The following is a 21913-nucleotide window of genomic DNA, read 5'->3' as shown; positions in this document are numbered from 1 at the left end:
ACACTGTTCTTACAGTTGGCAATACAGAATGAAGAGTCCCTGCAGTTATATTCTCAACTTAAATCATGACTGACTCCTTAGAATTCCTACTAGAGTATCACTTTGTGGATTCCTCTTGGGCTCCAGTTCTTGAAAGTGTCAGCAGTAATTTGCTAGAACACTTCATCTCCTATAGGATAGACTTGTGACCTAAATTTGGATAATATTTTCTTTTTATAACAACTCTTTTGTGTAGTTGAAATAAACTCCATTTTACAGATTAATCAGTGTTAGGAAACAAAAGTTTACATTAATCCTCATTTAATTATAAAAAGCAAGCTTAGGGGCGCCTGGGTGGCGCAGTCGGTTAAGCGTCCGACTTCAGCCAGGTCACGATCTCGCGGTCCGTGAGTTCGAGCCCCGCGTCGGGCTCTGGGCTGATGGCTCAGAGCCTGGAGCCTGTTTCCGATTCTGTGTCTCCCTCTCTCTCTGTCCCTCCCCCATTCATGCTCTGTCTCTCTCTGTCCCAAAAATAAATAAACATTGAAAAAAAAATTAAAAAAAAAAAAGCAAGCTTATTTTTTTTTTCTTAAAATGCTCAAATCACTAGCAAATGGCATAAGTGATTAAAAAGGAATTATCTTGGGGCGCCTGGGTGGCTCAGTCGGTTGAGCGTCCGACTTCGGCTCAGGTCACGATCTCGCGGTCCGTGAGTTCGGGCCCAGCGTCAGGCTCTGGGCTGATGGCTCAGAGCCTGGAGCCTGCTTCCGATTCTGTGTCTCCCTCTCTCTCTGCACCTCCCCCGTTCATGCTCTGTCTCTCTCTGTCTTAAAAATAAATAAATGTTAAAAAAAAAAAGGAATTATCTCATTGATTATTTTGTGCATTATTTTAAAAATATAAGATACATTTTTTATGATTATTAATCCATGCCTTTTTTGGTTCTATCATTAGTCATGTGAAAATGTGCTATGCACATACATCTACTGCATATATTTATAACCTTCATCCAATAAGAGATCATGTCTAAGAGGCTGCCTGAAGTTAAACACCATGAAACACCCACTTTCAGTGAAAATATATTTCTGATTTACAGAATAAATCTTGCTCAATTGCCCTAAAACATTAAGCTCTTCACACTTCAAGTGGTCTCTTCTAATTATGTTTTCATTAGCTTTGGATTTATGACATAAGCTGGTCTATGGGGTCAAAGGGAGGATATTAGAAAATCAGTGAAGAACACATAAAAGACGAGTTGAATAGGGGCATTTCACAAGTTAGATATTGGAAAAATATTTTTAATACATAGTAATGTGAGGAGAAAGATGTATACAGTATCAAATTTTAATGAACATACATATCTCATTAGTCTCCTCGATTTTTCAAAGCTTTTGTGTAAATTTACAAAGGAAAGCAATGGTATATTTCCTTGATGAGTCAGCAGGGGGCAGTAAGTATCACAGAAAGATGATTGAAGAAGCTTGAACTCTTCCAAGGAGTTCCCTCACAAACTCTTCTAAGAACAAACCTGTTACTAATAAATCACTTTGTTGTTTCTATGTCAGTGCTTTTACATACCTGGTTTGAAAATGAGCTGATGTAAAAAGTAAACCTATTCTCAATTTCCCCAGAGTATAGTTGTTGAGTGCATTTATTTTCAACAGGAGAAATTTAATCCATGTAAATAAAAACGCTTACTGGGACATCAAGAATAACATATTTGGATTTAAATGAGTCCTTGTCTTTACTTGAACAGCTTAGAGTTTTATATGGGTGGCACTCTCACCCAGTCCCCTATCCAATAAAGGCATTTAACCATAAATTTTAATTTTTCTATGTAGTTAATAGTTAGAATATAAACTGCTCTAAAGCCAAGGTTTCTAAAATAAATCACTAAAATATTAAAAATTCTGTGATGTCTTTTAGTTTAAAAACTGCTTCAATGACGTTTTTGCTTTGCTTTGTTTTGTTTTCTGAAGTCCATCTAAAATACAGCTTTCTGTGGTTACTATGCGATAATGGTAGCTGATTATGATAGAACTGCACAATAATAATTTGCAATCTGTCATGTGTGAAATCTTGCATTGAAGCAGATACACCCAGGCTGCTGAAGTGTGTTCTGTATCATTGCATTAGATGTAATAGCACAGATTGTATAACAGCATATAATAAAAACCCTGTGTTTCTTCTATGATTAGAAATTTGATTACTCTAAATTATCATTCTGCCAAATGTTTGAAAGATCTTTTTATAAGTTTAACTGGAACTTTATACATTAATTAAAATGATCCACCACAAATGAAGAACAAACAAAGTGTACTCTACCTGGTTATTTTTTACAATCTCAAGAAGATTTGAATAAATGTCATTTTCAATTCCACCCATTATCCTATTGCCTTTTATTCTATAATGAATATGGAAAAGATGATGAGGGTAGTTTACCAATGAGACCGGCCATGACACTCATATACTGAATAATATTGTCATGATTATTATCTTCCAATGAAACTAGAAAATTAAAATTGTTAGGAGAACGACCCTCGTGTAAAATCGAGGTCTTTTATTTGAATGTTGTGACAAAACAAACAAACAAACAAACAAACAAATAAACAAAAAAAAATTCCAGGTATATTATGCCCTGTACCAATGTCACACCTTGGACACATACAATGTAGTGTGCTGCATCAACATTTGTTAACCTGTTCCTGTTGGTAAAAATTTCCCTGGGTTTATTCAATAATCATAAAATTATCTTCACGTACAGGATTAAAGAGAAAACAAAAATAAAACAAAAACAAAGAAACAGTTTTGTTTGTGGGTACAGGTGCATAAATTTTATCCATGTGAAGTATGTTTGAAAGTTAACTTCAGGTAGGTATGAAATCCAAGATGTGGGTTGCAAGATTGGGTAAGCAAAGGTAGACTCTTCATGGAATGGGAAAGATGTCTTATGGTTAATTGACATTAGGATGGACAACTGAAGAGTTTGCTTGCCTGTCTTTTTAAGAAGGGTAGAATAGCCGGTTAGGATGCCAAGATAAAGAAGATGCCCTAGTCAAGAAATGTATGCACAGAGATTCATAAGCTGCAGACATTTTAAGATTGGGTGCTTTCAATCTAAAAAAAAAAAAACAAAAACACAGGTGAAGAGAATTAAGTTAAAAAAATCAAATATCCATTAACAACTTACTTTTCTGCCTGAAAAATCTCTACCAATCCAGAATTTTGTGGTGGTCAGGACAGGCCAATTACTGGCAGTAACAAAAGTAGGTATTTAATTAATAATAGAACTAGTAATAATAATGGCTAAAATTTCTTAATCTAAAAGGATGTGAAGGAAACATTTCAAAGTACTTACCATATATTATCGTATTAAATCCTCTTGACAAATCTATGAGTCTGATATTAATTTTATGCCCATTTTTTAGATGTAAATACTGAGTCAAAGAGTGATTGGCATGCCAGTGTTCTGAGAGTAGTTGTGGAACCAGGATTTGGATTTAAAAAATCTGGATTGAGAAATACAGACCTCCTAATCATATCTATAATGTTATTTATTGAGAACTTTGAAATAGCTAACAAATTTATGTTCTGATTTTTGTTGCTAATTAATATTTTGGTCAGTAACATATTACTAAAAACCTTTTAGATTTATGTTACTAGTGGTCTAAAATTTAAGTCAACTAACATTGCAATTGCCTATTTCTATTCATTAACATACAATGTAAGGCCTTTCCAACCATGTTTGGAATTTTTCAGTTTGTCGATTCTGATGCAACGAAATGAAATCTAAAATGAAATTTGAAGACGTTTGGGTTGTTTACCTGTTCATGTGAGGAAAGGGGTAAAAAATTTAGGTGAAAAAAATTCAGAGTAGAAGTCAAATGTATATGCCACAAACATTCTACTGCCTCTAAGTTGCTAAATTATAGTATAGAATTCTTTTTTTTAATGTTTATTTATTTTTGAGAGAGAGAGAGAGAGCGCACGCGAGCAAATGGGGGAAGGGCAGAGAGAGAGGGAAACACACAATCCGAAGCAGGCTCCACGCTCTGAGCTGTCAGCACAGAGCCTGATATGGAGCTGGAACCCACAAACCATGAGATCATGACCAGAGCCGAAGTCAGACGCTTAACCCACTGAGCCACCCAGGCACCCCATATAGTATATATTTCTTTGATACTCTTCTTTTTACTTTATATTACCACTGTTTATGAAATTTCCTTGTCTCCATGATATTCTCATCTGCTTGAGATAAAGTCCTTATTCACATCATCTATTGACCAGCAAAAATGCATTGAATGGTTGCAAAAGAAGACAACATACATCAAACACTTACTATGTACCAGAGTCTATGCTAATCTAGTTATTCTATGTTCATTGCTGCAGCAGTCTTTACAATAGTATGAAATCCTGATAAACAAGTACCCTCAGTTCACACCATTCTAAGTGGTGAGGTTGGAGTTGTTTCTGTTAACTCCAGACCCTCAAATGAGAGAATAGGGAGTGGAGAGTATGGTAAATAAGTGAATGAATAAATGAATGCACATATGAATGAGGCATGGTTCCCAATTTCACCTTATACTGCCTAAAGCTATACATTTTTTTTTACAAAAATTTCTTACTTTAATAAAGTGTCTCCTAATATTGTGGAACTCTTTCTCACTAAGTGCATTTATCAAAACTGTGACCGTTTTGAAGTTTATATGGCATTGCTTAAGTACAGAAATTTACTGAGCTTAGTAATATAATTTGAGGAAAACCCTTTCTCCCCCGATTTTAATTCTCTTCGAATGTGGGGTGTGTGTGTGTGTGTGTGTGTGTGTGTGTGTGTGTGTATTTCCGTGTATGTGAGTGCGTGCGCACGTGCATGTGTTTTTGTTATATCGATAATGGATAAAAAGTGAATGTAGTAAACTGGTGAGAAACTTTTCATCATTCCTTCAGTTTTCAGAGGAGTAAAGGAATTACTGGCTGCCATTTTTATCACGGACACCTATTCTTCCCTGTGTTTTGAATCACAGAGATGGGAGGGAAGTATATTCATGAAATGAACAAAATCTTTACATTTTAAAAGGTGCATTTAACATGATCTTCAATATGATATCTAACATGATCAGATTTACAATATCCTCATCATTATACCTATAAGTAAAGGGATGTGAACCCAACTTAGGTAAAAAATAGATTACATTCATTTAATTTTTTTTAATGTTTATTATTTTTGAGAGAGAGAGACAGAGAGAGAGTAAGCAGGGAAGGGACAGAGAGAGGGAGACACAGAATCAGAAGCAGGCTCCAGACTCCGCTCAGCACAGAGCCCTACTGCGGTCTCGAACTCAAAGACCGCGAGATCATGACCTGAGCCGAAGTTGGCCGCCCAACTGACTGAGCTACCCAGGTGCCCCTAGATTACATTCATTTAAAAAAAAAAAAAATTATGTGTTCAGTCTTTGTCTCTGTTAAGTAAATTAAAATCAAATTAAAATATCATCAAGAGTTTTGCATAATTATCATACTACGTTAGGATTGATAAAAGCAATAAAAAAAACTTTCCTATAAACACTATTAACTAGATATATTACTGATTGAAAATGGAAATGTTATGGTTGTAACTGACATGTTTATAAAATGGGATAGAACAGGGATATTTCTACTTACGTCCCTATTATTTTTATCTTGCTTGTGCATTTTTATTTTCATATTTTAGGTCTTTTATTATGCAATAGCCACCATCAGCATTTAAACAAAATAAAATTTATAATTAGTATTTTGTTTCAGCAGGGATCTAGATTACCAAAGCATATCAGTGCAAATTATCTTTTAAATTTATTAAATTATTGTTAGTTCAAGAAGTTACCATAAATTGTTCCTTCCACAGAATTTATATATGAAAGGTAAATATTTGAACTAGCTGAAATAAAAATCTTGAGCAAACTGTGCTTCATATAATTCAATAAAAACTCTTAAAATCTACACAATTTAGATCAAATATTTATTTTATACTTATGCTAGGTCAGATTTAATTTAAAATATTTTTGTATATTTTAATTCAATTCATAAAAGTGTCATAACTCTAATGTTTTTGAGTATGAAAACAGAGGCAAAGAGGGGTAAAATAAGTTACCTAGGGACATGTAGTTACCAGTAGAACAACTGGCATTTGAACCAAATTCTCTGGTTCACAGTTTGAACCTTTAATTATTATTCTAGACTAACTCCTCTATTTTGCTGCCATATCAAGAGTCTAGAAGCACTAGGATATTTTTGTATGTATCAATCATTTTTATCTACAAGCTCATGCTAACATTTATGTATCAAATTGATTGATTTGTGTATGTTGAACCATCCTGTATTCCAGGGATACATCCTAGCTGATTGTGGTACATGATCCTTTAATACACTGCTGAATTTGGTTTGCTAGTATATTATCATGAATTTTTGCATCTATATTCATCAGGGATATCAGCCTTTAGTTTTCTGGTAGTGTTCTTTTCTGGTTTTGGTATCAAGATAATGAGATTGGGAGTGTTCTCTCCCCTTTGATTTTTTGAAATAGTTTACAAAGGATTGGTGTTAGCTAGTTCTTTGAACGTTTGGTACAATTCACCAGTGAAGCCAGCTGGTCCTGCGCTTTTCTTCACTGGGAAAATTTTGACTACTAATCCAATTCTTTTACTAATAATTTGTTCAGATTTTCTATTTTTTATTGTTACAGTCGTGGTAGTTTATACATTTTTAAGAATTTTTTCCATTTCTTCTAGGTTGTCTAGTTTGTTGGCATATAGTTGTTCATATTAGCCTCTTACGATCCTTTGAATTTCTGTGGTATCATTTGTAATGTCTCATTTAAATTTATAATTTTGTTGATTTGGTCCTTGCTCTTTTGTCTTGGGTTAATCTAGCTAAGAGTTTGTCAATTTTGTTTACCTTTTCAAAAGACCAACTCTTAGTTTGGTTAATTTTTTTCGATTATCTGTTCTCTATTTCATTTATTTCTCCTGTAATTGCTATTATGCTCTTTCTTCCACTAATTTTGGACTCAGCATGTTCTCGTTTTTCTAGTTCCCTAAAGCATAGAGTTAGGTTGTTTATTTAGAATCTCTTTTGCTTCCTCGTACAGGTATTTATTGCTATGAACTTGCCACTTTGGCTGCTTTTGCTGCATCCTGTAAGTTCTGGTATGTTGTGTTTCCATTTTTGTTTCTCTCAAGAAAACTTATTTCCGCTTTAATTTCTTCTTTGATCCATTGGTTGTTCAGGAGAGTGGTGTTTAATTTCTAAGTATTTGCAAATTTTCCAGTTTTCCTCTTGTTATTGATTTCTAGTCCTATGCCATTGTCATTCAAGACACTATTTGGTATGATTTCAATCTTCTTGAATTTTCTAAGACTTGTTTTGTGGCTTAGCATATGGTCTACCCTATAAAATGTTCCATGTGTGCTTGAGTATGTGTATTCTGTATTGTCAGAAAGAATGTCCTATATATGTCTGTTAGGTTCATTTGGTCTATAGTATTGTTTAAACCCACTTTTTCCTTACTGATTCTCTGTCTGGATGATCTATTCATTGTTGATAGTGGGGTGTTAAAGTCTCCAACTATTATTGTATTATTGTTTATTTCTCCTTTTTTGCTCTATTAGTTTTTGCTTTATAAGTTTAGGTGTTCTGTTGGGTGCATAAATATTTATAATTGTTCGGATCTTCTTGATGTATTGACCCCTTTATCATTACATAATGATCTTTATTGTTTCTTTGTATCATTTTTAGTTTAAAGACTATTTTATCTCATAAAAATATAGCTATTTCTGCTTTTTTGTTGATGTTGTTACCATTTGATAGAAATATCTTTCCCATCTCTTCACTCAGCCTCTATGTGTCTTTAAGGTTAAAGTCAGTCCTTTGTAGACAGCATATTATTAGATCTTTTATGTAAATCCATTCAGCCATTCTTTGTCTTTTGATTGAAGAATTTAATCATTGATGTTTAAAGTAATTATTAATAGTTAAGAACTAATTATTGCCATTTGTTAATTATTTTCTGGTTATTTTGTTCCTTGCTTCTTATCCTGCTGTCTGTTTGTGTGTGTTCAAGTGTCTTTTGGTAGTAGTATGCTTTGACTTCTTTATCATGTTCTTTTGTGGAATTACTATAAAGTTTTCTCTTGTGGTTACCATGAGGTTGATATAAAATATCTAAAACTCATAATACCGTATTTTACACTGATAATAACTTAACTTCAATAAAATTCATATACTTTAATTTTTTAATTCTCCTAACATTTTTGGCTATTGTTGTTACAATTCATATGTTATATTGTGTAACTAACAGCACATTATTGTATTTATGGTTATTTTTGCTACATTTAAAAAAAAATTTTTTTTCGTTTATTTATTTTTGAGACAGAGAGAGACAGAGCATGAATGGGGGAGGGTCAGAGAGAGAGGGAGACCCAGAATCCGAAACAGGCTCCAGGCTCTGAGCTGTCAGTACAGAGCCCAATGCGGGGCTCTAACTCACACACCGCAAGATCATGACCTGAGCCGAAGTCGGACGCTCAACCGACTGAGCCACTCAGGCGCCCCTACATTTTTCAAAAAGTTTTTAAAACAGAGTTGTGAGTTATGTACCACTATAACCATATTGCAGAATCTAACTATGATTTACCATTCTCAGTGAGATTTACTACCTTTTACCGGTTTAATGATGATAATTAGAGTTCTTTTACTTCTACTCAAAGAACTCCCATTAGCATTTCTTATAAGGCAGGTCTGGTGGTAATGAACTCCTTCAGTTTTTATCTGTTCAGAAAAATCTTTATTCTTCCTTTGTTTCTGAAGGACAGCTTCACTGGGTGTAGCATTTTTGTTGACAATTATTTTTTTCTCAATATTTGAACATGTCATTCTATTCTCTCTTGACGTGAAAAGTTTCTGTTGAGAAATCCTTCAATAATCTAATGGGTGTTCCCTTTTGTGTAACATTTTTCTCTTGCTGCTTTAAATTTTATTTTTTTCTTTGACTTTTGATAATTTAATTATAATGTGTCTCAGTGTAGCCCTATTCAGGTTCAATCTACTTGTGGTCTTTTGGGTCTGATGGATCTTGACGTCCCTTTCTCTCCCCAGGATAGGGAAGTTTCCAGCTATTATTGCTTTAAATATAGTTTCTGTCCCTTTTTCTCTCTCTTCTCCTTCTGGGATTCTCCTAATGCAAATATTATTTCTTTTCATCGTGGTTCACAATCCCCATAGACTTTCTTCACTATTTTTCATTTTTTTTTTTTTATTCTTTCTGCTCTGGTGAATGGGTAATTTCCAATGTCTTATCTATCAGGTCATCCTTTCTTCTTCATGGTCAAATGTACTTTTGAAATTCCCTATTTAATTCTTTAGTTCAGTTGTATTTTTCAACTCTAGGATTTCAACACTCTTGATTGTGTTTTGATGGTGGCTATTTCCTTGTCAAGCTTTTTATTTTGTTCATGCATTGTTTTCTTAATTTCATTTAGTTGTCTGTGTTTTCTTATAGTTTTCTTCTTTTTTTTTTTAATGTGTATTTATTTTTGAGAGAAAGAGACAGAGGGCTAGCAAGGGACAGGCAGAAAGAGAGGGAGACACAGAATCCGAAACGTGTTCCAGGCTCTGACTTGTCAGCACAGAACCCGACACAGGGCTCAAATCCATGAACCTCGAGACCATGACCTGAGCTGAAGTTGGACGCTCAACTGACTAGGCCATCCAGGCACCCCTCTCTTGTAGTTTTCTAAACTTCCTTAAAAGGGTTACTTTGAATTTGTTGACAGTTTATAGATCTCTGTTTCTTTAGGATCAGTTATTAGAGTTTTATTACTTTCCTTTGGTGGTGTCATATTTATCTGATTTTTCATGATCTTTAATTCCTTACATTGGTATCTGTGCAGTTGGGTAATGGGGTTCCTTTTCCAGACTTCACAGATTTGCATTAGCAGAGATAGTTCTTCACCAGTCAGCTCAGGTGGCATTTAAGTGTGACTGCTCATAATTTCATTGGGTAGATGGGGCCTGCTCTTATAGTCTGTTTTTGGACTGGGCAACTGTTTGAGCTCTGAGGAGAGGAATAGGGAAATTTTCCACTGACAGAGAACAGTTGGATAAAACTACTTTGTTCCCAACCCAGGTGAGGCTGTAGGATGGGCTCTGTGGTTCCCTCAGTTCCCTTGTCTGGCTTACTTGATGGTTGGGACCGGGTACTATGTTCAAAAAATAGAAGGCACTATGAATTAGCTCCCCTGTCCTGGCAGGGCAGAAGACCAGGAACCAGGGCTGTGTAGTATGTTGTTTGGGGGCTCTAAGCAGGCCTGAGTGTGCAGTGAACTCCCTGGTCATTTGAGGCCACTGGTTTTGATCTGTAGACAAGGGAAACCATGTCTGTGCTCTCTGTTCCAATGCCACTGTATGGAGGCTTGTTGAATGGCCTATGGCACTTCCTGTGTCCCTGGTTAGATACCCTCGTCAGATGTGCTTGGGACTATATTCAGTGATGACCAGGGCTATGAATTAGATTTCTTGCTCAGGCAGAGCAGGAGAAGCTCTTCCAAAACTGATGAAGCTCCTTCTTTATTGTCTTAACTCAAACTGATCCACACCCTAAGTTCCTTGGCTGAACATAGTCACTGGTTTTTCTCTGCAAACTATCACTGTCAGACTTTCTCTCAGCTCAAATGCCATTGGGTCACACAACTTTCAGGTGTTTTCACCAGCCCTTCTCATCAGATGGGGTTGGAAGACACACTCCATAGTAGGTGGGGCTATTCCTCTGCCCCTTGCCTGGGCGAGCTGGGAAGGAACTGTTCTAGGCTACTCTCAATTTCCCAAACAAGCTTTCTTGTTGGGAGGGGCCAACAAGACCTTCAGTCTTATTTACGAATTAATCTCCCTGCCTGTGTATTGTATGAGAAGACTCTAGACCCAGTACTGCTTTGAGGGCAATCAGCTTTGCCTTCTTGCCTCCTTATTTCCAGGAATTGTTATCAGCCCTTTTGATCAGGTGGGACTGGAAGGTACTGTCCACAGTAGGTGGGGCTGTGACTTAGCTTCTTATCTTGGTAGACAAACCAGGATCTAAGGCCAGCAAAACTCCTTGTGTGAGGATTGAGTCAGGTCAGTCTGCACCTACTGAGTTCCCTGATAAAAGTACACCCCCAGTTTGGTTCTGCAGATGAAAAAAACTGCTGGATATGATTTCTACTTGGATACTGCAGGTATGAATTTGATCTACCAAGATCCATGTGCTAGTTGTTGCAAACTCTTTCCCCTTTTTCTATAACATCCAATTCCTAGTAGTTGGGCCTTACAGATTACTCTGCAATTTCCATGGTGCAAAATTAGAGTAAGTTCCCACAAAGCCACCCATATTTCTAGGGGAGGCTGATTGTTCTCTTTGGTTTCCCTTTTCCCACTGAGAGATCTAGAGACTTAAGGGAGATCTCTCCACATGGTGCCATTTTGTCCTGGGGGGAGGGGTAATACAACACAGGTAGCCACTTCTCTTACCTTCTAATATAGTCTTTTATGGTCTTTGAGATGCTGAAGTCACTACAGCCCAACTCTCATGTTGTAAGATTCTTTCAGTAGTGTATCATTCTCAAATAGATATTAGCTGTTATTCTGTGAGGGAAAGTGAAGTCACAAACAACATATGTCACTATCTTGGTGATGTCCTTCTAAATCATATATTTAAATCTTTAATAGTTTTGCTATTAACAAGCAAAAAAATTAAATTCGATTCTGGAGCTTACTTCTTATACATCCCCTTCCCTACGATGTTCTGATAATTGCCAATTTCAATTGAAAGTAAATTCCAATATCACAAAACATTGCATATTAAACTTCACTGTAACACTTTAAAGAGTACACTATCTATGCAAATTTGTGGTTAATGGGATAAGGAGAAGATTCGGGTTTGGTGATCAAAGGAGAATTAAAATCTTTATAAGGAGAAGAGTAAATAATTTACAACATAAAGTTTAAGTAGTGGCTTATAGATAACTTAGTATATATAATATGTTCTTAGAAATGGGAGTTTTATAGCCCATTTGATTGTCCTGTATCACTCTAGCTTTGTCAGCCTATTAAATATTCAATATTCTTATCAGATAGCATTTCTCTCCCATATGATCTATCTGGGAAGAGCTCATTTCTTTATGATTTAGTTGACAGTATTTATTCATACTTAATTTTTTAGTAACTGCACATCTGTATTAAATCAAATATGTATCTATAAATTTATATTCCTTGTCACTAGTAGTTATACGTAACTACTAGGAATATATGTAAGAGTTACAAGTTACAAATTAGTTCAAGCAAACAACCTAGTATTTATGCAAACTGTACATCCCAAAGTATGTTAAGGATCTATAAGAGTGAGCAAAATATAAGATACTATCTTTGACAATAAACCTGCAGAAAATAAGTGAAGACCAATTAAGAGCTAAAGAGTGAGATGCTGATTTTAAGGTCAATAGAATTCAGAGAATGAGAAGCTCACTCTGGGCTGAAACTCAATGGAAGGGGTCAGGAGTGAATACTCAGGGAGAATAAAGAAATTGAAAAGCATAAGACTTCCTGTGATTGAAAGGAATCCAGACAAAAGGAATCTGAACAAATTTGTAGTTCTTGAAGCGACTCATAAGATTAGACACTGGGGGTTGACCTAAGCAAACCCTGAAGAAATCATGGGGGAATCAGTAAAAGGAAAGAGAGACAAATTTGGAAGGGAAAAAATTGCTTGAGAAGTCAAGAGATGAATTCTCTGTGCAGATACAGAAAGTTAAAGTGAGGAAAAAGCAGCCACTGCTTTCGGAATGGGTCTCAAGTTTCAGCCTGCAGAAATAGAAAAGAAGATATATTTTTAGGTCAAAATTATGGTTAAAAGAGAAAATCGTTAAGTACAGTAAAAATTGCAAAAGGGAAGACAAGTGCATATATTATTTATTTTTCAAGAATGGTTATAATTATGATTAGTGGTTGAATGAAAGCTATTTCAGTGCTTCCTTTTTACAGTTCACTTAAAATAATAATTTCCTTCATCTGCATAGGATTATATCACTTGTTATTGAAAACTTTGTGTGTTCATACTCAGCATAATTTGAAAACAACTTTGGAAAATCAGGTTAGTGTTAGTTACTATTTTCTCTTACCAAATTTTTGAAAGAAGATAAATATTAATGTTGAGATGTCAAAATTTCTTGAACTTAGTAAGGTTTGCAAGTGTCAGAACTCATATCTTAATGCCAATTGTATGGTCTTTTACCACTATACCACATTTGTTCTCTATTTGTTGGATAACTGTGTTTATGTATATCAAATGTATTATACATAATACACATATATCACCTTCTACATCTGCATATTATATACACATAATATGTGAATGTTTTAATTAAAATAAATGTTTCATTTTTTTAGCTTTAATGTTTTTTATTGTTCCTTAAAAATGCATTAGCTCTTACTTATTTTTTAAACCACTTTTTTGAGGTATGATGAACATGAAAAAAGCTATCCATATTTAATATATACAACTTTATGAATTTGGGCATAACTATACACCCATGAGATCATCACCAGCACCAAGGCCATAAATATATACAAGGCTGTGACAATTAACTTTTCTCAGTCTAATTGCTGTAAAACTTTAGTGTACTCAAAGATATTCTTCTTCTTCTTCTTCCTCTTTTTGTAAATTATTTATTTATTTATTTATGAAACAGAGAGACAGAGAGAGGGTGAATGGGGTAGGTGCAGAGAGAGGGGAGAGAGAATCCCATGCAGGCTCCATGCTGTCAGCACAGAGCCCCAACACAACAAAGGGCTCAATCTCATGAACCATGAGATCCTGACATGAGCTGAAATTGAGATTCGGTTGCTTAACTGACTGAGACACCCAGGCACCCCTATCCAAAGATATTCTAATTGGTATATATCAATGAAGTTTAGAGGGTCTGAACCTAGAACAAGTTGAACTCTTAAATAATAATTTCCCTTAAGTCCTGGTGTTTAGGAAGTCTTTAACAATGGCATAGGGATCTAAGTTTACTGAAACCAATACCTTTTCCCTGGGGGGGGGGGGCTATATTCTTGGGGAACACTGAGGTAGTAACTGGCTCAGAAAGGGAAAGGGGAGAAAAAATTAAAGAGAAGAAAGATCAAGGAAGGGTACACCATTTGGGGAGATTGACAAATGAAGCAATTTTAAGTATTAACAGACTTCATTGGTGTTAAATAATTAATCAGTGAGCCAATGTTTGAGTTCAACTTGTATTTGGAAGCCTCCTCATACTGAGTAAAGAATGCAGACAATGACATAGGCTGATTTTCCTTTCTCTTTTTGTTGTAAATGATCTCTCAAATAAACAATCTTCTTTATATTCAAAAGTTTCCCAAAGTAACTATTCAAATCCCAATTGTCTCTGGTGAAATTGTGTCAGTTAGAAAGAATCCCATGATTTAACTTTATAGTGAAAAACCCATAAAGGCAACAGGTGTTTTGCCTAGGGGATGTGCTGTTTTTGACTAAGAAAGCCACAAGAGAACTACTGAGTAGTGCTTATGCGGACTTGTGCCTCTGGAACTTGGTAAAAGATCAGTCTGGCCCACTTTGAGACCACACCCCAGGCAGCAACTTTAACAGTGGTTCTCAGGGATTGACAGTGATTTTTTAAAAACAGTTTTGTTATCATAACAAATATATGTCAACAAATAAGCTCCACAGTCAAGATAATAACCACATGCACCACCATCACAATTTTCCTCATGCTCCTTTATAATTCCCGCCTTCCACACTTCCACATCTTTCTTCTTCAATGTCAGGCAACCACTAATCTACTTGTATCACTGCATGTTAGTTGCACTTTCTAGATTTTCAGATAACTGGAATAATGTGGTATGTATTTTTTGGTCTGACTTTTTTCTACCAGCACAATTATTTTGAGAGTCATTCCTGTGATAGCATATATCAATAGCTCCTTTTTGTTTCCAAATAACATTGTGTTGTGTAGACAGGCCACAGCTTGTTTATTGACTTATCTGTTGATGGGATGTTGTGGACTGAAGGTTTGAGTCCCTCTCAAATTCATATGCTGAAGCCCTAATCCCCAGTGTGCCTGTATTTGGAGACAGGGCCTCTAAGGAAGTGATTAAGGTTAAATGAGGTCATAAGGGTGGGGCTCAGATCCAATAGGATTAGTGGCTTTATAAGAAGAGAGACCAGAGAGCTTTTTCTCTCTTCAGTGAGCACTGAAAAAAAGGCCGTGTGAAGATGTAACAAGAAGGCAGCCACCTGCAAGCCAAGAAGAGAGCTCTCAAAAGGAACAAATTGGCGGGCACCTTGGTCTTGGACTTCCCAGCCGCTAGAACTGTGAGAAATCAATTCCTGTTGTTTAAACCGTCCAATCTGTGGTATTTTGTTACGGTACCTAGAGTACACAAATACAATGGACGCTTGGGTTGTTCACAGGTTTTACTACTGAAAATAAAGCTATTATGAACATTCATGTATAAATAGAGTTACCATATTTAGCAAAAGGCACCCTGTTACTTTTGAATTATTTCTGATTGCCTATGCATATGTGCACTGGCATAAAAGAAGAATATTGCGCCTACAGTAAAAATTATCTCTTGTTTATTTTAAATAACTTACAATGATCTAAACTACAAATTTCTTTAATTTTCTCTGCAGATTTCACTCTTCTTAAACTTTTTTTTTCACAATTTGCATATAAAACCTTGCAGTTAGGGGGGCCTAGGTGGTTCAGTTGTTTAAGTGCCTGACTCTTTATTTTGCCTCAGGTCACGATCTCATGGTTCATGAGATGGAGCCCTGTGTCGGACTCTGCACTGCCTGCTTGGGATTCTCTCTCCCTCTCTCCCTCCCCTCTGTTCCCCTCCCCTGCTCTCTCTCTCTCTCTTTCTCTCTCAAATTAAATAAATAAACTAAAAAAGCCCTTGCAGTTATGGTCTGTGTTCCATTTACACTGTAAGTAGTTATACCCAACTTAATTTTTTTTTTTTGTCCATTGAACATTGATAATGAGAAAATTCATTACACATTAGTATTGTGAGCTGGCATGCTACATCATCTGACATAAAGTTAACAACTTTGAGAATTAATCTTCAAATTTGATTTTTATAAATCACAATGTCTTTGTTACATTTAATATAATTGTTCAAGACATAGCTTGTGCTTCTGTCCTCAGGATTCCATTGCATCCCTTGGTCAAGACTTTTAAAAATATTGTCTACTGACAAAAAAAGAAGAACATTGCTATAAAGTTTATTCCCGTCTCTCCAATAGCACATGTGATGATTTCATTTATTTCCATGCTGGAAAAGTATTTAGCAACATCCAGGTAAAATAATTAAATTTTTCAAGGGATGAAATCTATTCAGAAATAGTCATGGCAAATGCCATAATATTTATTCACTTAAAGTTGGATTTCATTTTCCTCTTTATTAGTAATGTTGTCCCTTCTAAAGACAGCCTGAACACTTAAAAGGAGAATTTTTCTGGACAATTCTTTCTTTAATGCATTCAACAATTTCTTTTAAGCAATGGAGTATTTCAATAATACAGTTTGCTTTTCTTTCAGTTTCATGTATTTAAGAGAGTCAATGGAATTTTGAATGCACAAAAATTTTTAAAATACAGAATATCAGGAAAATCACAAATATCATTTAATTACTCAGTTCAAACAATGTAAATTAAACCAGTGTAATATTTCATGACGATTACTTCAATGCCAAAGAAAAGACATCAGACGCTGTTTGAGAGGCATTATGCAGAATATGGGTAGGACACCTTAACAGCTTCAAGAGAATCATCCATACCTTCTTTCAACTTTGAATAAATATTGTACCATCATACAAACATCTACAAAACTTGTATTTATATTGTCACTACCACAAACAGTATGATTTTTCTCATTAACTCAAATTTTAATAAGTTTCTGCAAAAATTTGCCATTGCTTCTGAAATATTATCTGAAAGAAATTTTACTTGCAATAGACTTATAAGTTAACCTTTTTATGACAAAAATATTACAAAACCATAATTTCCTTTCTGCATTATGATTACTTATACCCTGGTTATGCCATAAATGTATGGAATAATGACTGTTCATTATTGCAGTTTTTTTGTCCAGGCACTTGAAAATTTGCTTGCCCTTTTGGAGTAATGAAATGCTTTTAGTAGACATATATTTACACAATCATTTGAGCTAGAAGACCAATGGTAGTATGCAGTTTGGAAGGTCATCACATCTTTTGCTGTGATGATTTTATCTTCTTCATCTGAATTTCTCTTAAAAAGAATTATTAGTTAAAATCATTTTGGAACTAGTTAAGGAAATCATACATCTCTTATGTATACCTGTGATATACCCAGTATATGCTGACTTATATCTGACTTCCCATGACTTCTGAGATTGAGTGAAAAATTGCCAATGCACAAAGAGCTTCACATTTTTTTCTCCTTTTCTCTGTCTACTGTTCAGAATATTCAACGTGAAATTTATACTTGTGTTTTGGACCTTTGGCATTCAAACTTGTAAAAACAGAAATTGAGATGATAGGAAGTAATGCCAGAATTGGAAAAAATTTATTTTGACTATCTCATGGCCACATGAATGCATCTGTCACTCTAATTCTTAACTCATAACTAACTGGTCATAAACAGAGTTGAAGTATTAAAAGTTAATAAAGTTACAAACTAAAAATAAATTGAAGTAGTTTTGACATTTAAGTATTTAAACTTAAGTTACTGTGGTAAAAAAATGAGCTTTAATTGTTGAATTTATGTAATTTTTCAAAAACGATCTGAATGCAGGATATTTAGAGCATCCTGACAATGTCAATACAGAATGCAAACCCAAACTCATTCAATACAAGACACGATTATATATACAGATGCCTTGTAACCTTATGTACAAGTCTTTTTATAGACATATGCTTTCACTTCTATTGGGGAAATGCTTTAAGAGTGGAAAGGCATCATCATATTATAAGTTTGTGTTTAATGTTTGTAAACTCTCAAATTTATTTCCAAATTGGTTTTATCATTTTGCATTCCTATCAGCACTATATCAGAGCTCCTGATCTTCCATTGAATTCCCTAAACTTGGTATAGTTAGTCTGCTAATTTTTAGCGATTCTAAAAAGTATACATTGGTATTCCATCATTTTATTAATTTGCAATCCTCTAAAACTAATGATATTAGCATTTTTTCACGTTCTTAGCTTATTTGCCATTCTTCTATCATCTATCTATCTATCTATCTATCAATCATCTTTCTAGTTAGGTGTCTATTCAAATAATTTGCTCATATTTTACTGGGGTATTAGTTTTCTTAAAGTCCGTGTTTTTGATTTTTTCAAAAAATATATTCTGATGATAACTTCTTTATCTGATATATGATTTGCAAATATTTTTTGCCAGTTACTTGTCTTTTCTTTCTCTTAATAATGCCTTTAAAAAAGCAGAAACTTTTAATTTTCTTACTACTTCGCATTTCTGGTCATCCTTTTTTCTTATTGTGTGGTAGGTATTTTTGCATTCCTATAAATATTCTTAAGCTTTATTGTAGCATGCAGTTAAGTTACCTACAATAGTTTAAGTCTTTCTAGTCTTTCTTTTAATATTTGTTAGAACAGAGCAGAGGTCAGCCTAAGGGAAATATTTCTTAAATATTTTTTATTATCCTCTAGGAAGTGTTTTTGGATTTTTTCCCTAATTTCTTTCCTTTCATGAAAGTCAATGCCGCAAATATACAGTATTTCCATTTATATACTGTGACTCATTAGAGGTATATAAAACATTGGGATATCTCAGATTTTCTTGACTCTGATTAATTGAAATCAGAAATTGATTTTTAGCCTGTTGGAGGTGATATTGCCTCTATTGAGAATACATGATCTGAGGGTACCTCTCTCTCTCTCTGTTAGCTTCTCTCTGTTCTTCTTCTGTTGCTCTGCCCAAAGCACATCATAAGATTTCCATCCATCTGTTGGGAACAGGCACTCTTACCGAACCTGTATCAGGGCCAGCCACTGTTACTTCTAATACTTTTGAGTTGTTCTTTTCCTTGGCCTTGAGTAGTTATCTCACACTTGTGCACTGAACTGCCCTCAGCTGAATGTTTATGGTGAAGCTTTTGAAAATCTCTGGAGTTCTCTCTCTATGTAGCAGTTTCCTTTCTTATATTTTGCTTTGTGAACTCCAGTTGCTTTGCTTTCTGGACTCTTAGATCCATCTCCGTAGGTGATCCATTGTGCTTTATCTAGATTTTGCCTTCCTGTTCTCCTTTCCAGGAATTCCCTCAAGGCAAGAAGCTGGCACAATCGTAGGGTTCACCTCAATGTGTCTCATTTCTTAGGGATCAGTGTTCTTCATTCCCTGAAGAATTGTCTTGAAACCTTTGCTTCATGTGTTTTGTTTTTTTGTTTGTTTTGACTGACAGGGCAAATCTGGCCTCTGTTACTACACCTTGGGTTGAAGCAGGCATTTCCCTTTATAACGTTTTGAAATGGTAATGCAAGACAAAAATTTGTCAAAAGGACAAGGGTTTAAGAATTAGCCTTTTAGGGGCGCCTGGGTGGCGCAGTCGGTTAAGGGTCCGACTTCAGCCAGGTCACGATCTTGCGGTCCGTGAGTTCGAGCCCCGCGTCGGGCTCTGGGCTGATGGCTCAGAGCCTGGAGCCTGTTTCCGATTCTGTGTCTCCCTCTCTCTCTGCCCCTCCCCCGTTCATGCTCTGTCTCTCTCTGTCCCAAAAATAAATAAACGTTGAAAAAAAAAAATTAAAAAAAAAAAAAAAAAAAAAGAATTAGCCTTTTAAACTCTTTCATCTAGGAGTCAGTTCAAGGGTGGAATTACTGTTCCTCTGCCTGCCCTTTCTCTATAATTTTTTAAATAGGAGAACAATCCTCAAGACCCTGAACAAACATATAGACAGTAGAAACAGGCCTTAGAATACTCAGAATCAGTTTCATCAAGTGAATGAAGAGGCTATTAAGAGTAAACAAGATGGTCATTTCGTAATAATGCAAATGTACTAAATGACACTGAATTGTTCACTTCAATTTTATATTATGTGGATTTCAATTCAATAGATTATTTTTAAAAACTCTGTTTCTTTTAAAGTTATATACATATACATATACATATAAATGATGAAATGTTCTTCTATACTACTTCCTTCTACATTAGACCCATGATATTCATAAGAGATATGGTTTATGGTTTTTCCAAGTTCCCAAATACATTGATTACACCAAAAGATAATTTTTAACCAGAACGAGAATCATCAATACCATTTGAAACTACTATTTAAGCTGACTCATGCCCCACCCTTGGATATGATTTACTAGGTCTATATTTATGACCTTAGCATCTGTATTTATGAAATGTTGTTTAGATGTCTCTACCTACATTGCTGTATTGAACTCTACACTAAATCACAAAACTATCTCCATGACATTAGGGACAATTTAATTGAAAAGAAAAATGATAATAACTTTAAACTCCACATATTAATATGGGGCACTATATTTGCTTAGAAGGTAAACTCCACACAATATTACACTGTACAAGTGTTGCAAGATTGAGCATGAACTTACCTGATGCAAAACCAAAGTGGAGATGATGACTAATACAGTTCAGTACATGTTCAACATCTAGAATTCTAAGGCAATATGCACTACTGTAGGGGGAAGCCAGTTAAGATCAGTACACCTTCTTCTGGGTCATCAGCATCCTTTATAGAACAAGGAAAATAAGAAAATGAAGTGATGGAAAAGAGAAGGAAGATAGCTGTAACTAGAACACGGCAGACCAGCTGAAGAGGACAATTGAGGCTCTAGTTTCAATCTTTGCAAGAATATTACCACCACTGGGCCACCTGTATATAAAAGGAGGGTAATACACTCTTCTTCTTGACGGGGCCATCAAGTTTCAAGAAGAGGATATAGAGTAAAAAGTACTGTTGAGGACAGTTTGGAAAATACATTCTTCCCCTAAACACTCACACTGATAAATAAAATTGCTAAAGATTCTTAAAAGTTTTAGATCAAAATTGTGCTACAGATTATTTTACCTGATTAGTTATTATGTGAACATATTTCCAGGTATTTAAGATTTCCTACGTATTTTAATTTTTTATAACTTACCAGAAATGTTTCCTCACCTTTATTTTTCAGAATTTATTATTGGATTTAAAAAGATCTTAAAATATCTGTCATTCTTCAGAGTATTAAGCATAAACAACATGAGCATGTGAAGTTTTGCCTCTGTAAAGTTAGTTACACTTATTACAAAAAGTGTGATTTCCAGAAATATCTGTGAGGTTTTGTTGTTATTGTTACAAAATTTCAGTACAACCTACAGATCATGAATAGGTACAACAACATCAATAATCATCAGGGAAATGCAAATTTAAACCACAGTGAGATACTTCCTCACACGTGTCAGAATGGCTATTATCAAAAAGATAAGAAATAACAAGTGTTGGAGAGAATGTGGAGAAAAGAGAACCCTCCTCACTCTTGATGTGAATGTAAATCTGTACAGTCACTAATGGAAAACAGTATGGTGGTTCCTCAAAAAAATAAAAATTGAATTACCATATGGTCCAGCAATTCCACTTCTGGGTATTTTTCTAAAGAAAATAACACTAATTTGAAAAGATATATGCACCCCTATGTTCTCTGCAGCATTACTCACAAAAGCCAAGACATGGAAACAACCAAAATGTCCATTATTGAATGAATGGATAAACATCTGATAGGAGAAAGATGTGATACACACACACACACACACACACACACACACGAAAACTACTCAGCCATAATAAAAGAATTAAATCTTGCCATTTGCAACCACATGGATGGAACATGAGGATATTA

The sequence above is a fragment of the Leopardus geoffroyi genome, chromosome D3, assembly GCF_018350155.1.
Source record: "Leopardus geoffroyi isolate Oge1 chromosome D3, O.geoffroyi_Oge1_pat1.0, whole genome shotgun sequence".
Taxonomy (NCBI): domain Eukaryota; kingdom Metazoa; phylum Chordata; class Mammalia; order Carnivora; family Felidae; genus Leopardus; species Leopardus geoffroyi.
The sequence above is the reverse complement of the archived record's forward strand: the minus strand, read 5'-3'. Positions refer to the sequence as shown.